Source organism: Heliconius melpomene, chromosome 16, assembly GCF_056956725.1.
Source record: "Heliconius melpomene rosina isolate 202511_hmr_F chromosome 16, ASM5695672v1, whole genome shotgun sequence".
Lineage (NCBI taxonomy): Eukaryota > Metazoa > Arthropoda > Insecta > Lepidoptera > Nymphalidae > Heliconius > Heliconius melpomene.
The window spans coordinates 2,030,694-2,031,625 of NC_140404.1; positions in this window are offsets into that span (position 1 = coordinate 2,030,694).

The window sequence follows — 932 nt, forward strand, 5'->3', positions numbered from 1 at the left end:
AGGATTAAATATTCAATTTTTACAAATTTATTGGAACTAGAGGTCGTTGTGGCACGGTGGTACAGCGTCTGAATGGAAGCGAAGTTGATTTGATTCCCACTCGATGGAATGAATTATTTAATATTTTCATTTCCTTGCTCTGGTAACAAGACAATGATTGGCGTTAAAATTCGCCACTCAATGCCTAATGTCTCGAAAATTGGGAGGAAACTGGTGAACAGAGTGTCTTAACACGGTGTTGCCTCTGCCACTCTGCTATATGCGGGATACTGAATTGATCAAATCTTTTATTTATTCGCTAAGTGTGAATGGGTAATCCATAATTATAAATTTTCAAGCTGAAGGAACTTGTGAAAAATAAACGCGTTTAAATAGGAATATACAGGAAAATTGCTTGCAAATAATTATTAATTTCCCATAAAATCCGTAAATAAAAATATTTATTTTCATACTTCATTGCCGTGACACGAAACGGAACGAGACGTGCTTGTCAACGTTTTCACCTGCTAATGTTTTATTGTATACGTCGTCGAAAGTTTATTGATTAAAAAAATATACAAATAATTTGTATTTTGCACACTTGTATTTTCTATTTACTGTACTTTTATTTCTGAACACATACACAAAAATTTCGAAGCAAATTTAAATGTATTAATAATTTTTTCGTCATATTTCAACTTAACTAAAGTAAAATATTATCTTAGTTTATACTAGAAACAGTACACAAAGATACGAAGCAAATTTTTTTCGAATATACCAAAGGTGATTAAGAAAAAACTAAATAAAAATTGTTCGTTTCTCTGCATTAAAGGAACGAACGTACAAAAGGTAAATTTTGTAAATTCATCCGGAAAATTCATAACTCCCACAATTTTGCGATGTGCCGTGCTTTGCATGTATGGAATGCCGGTGGAAACAATGCCTTTTCCTTT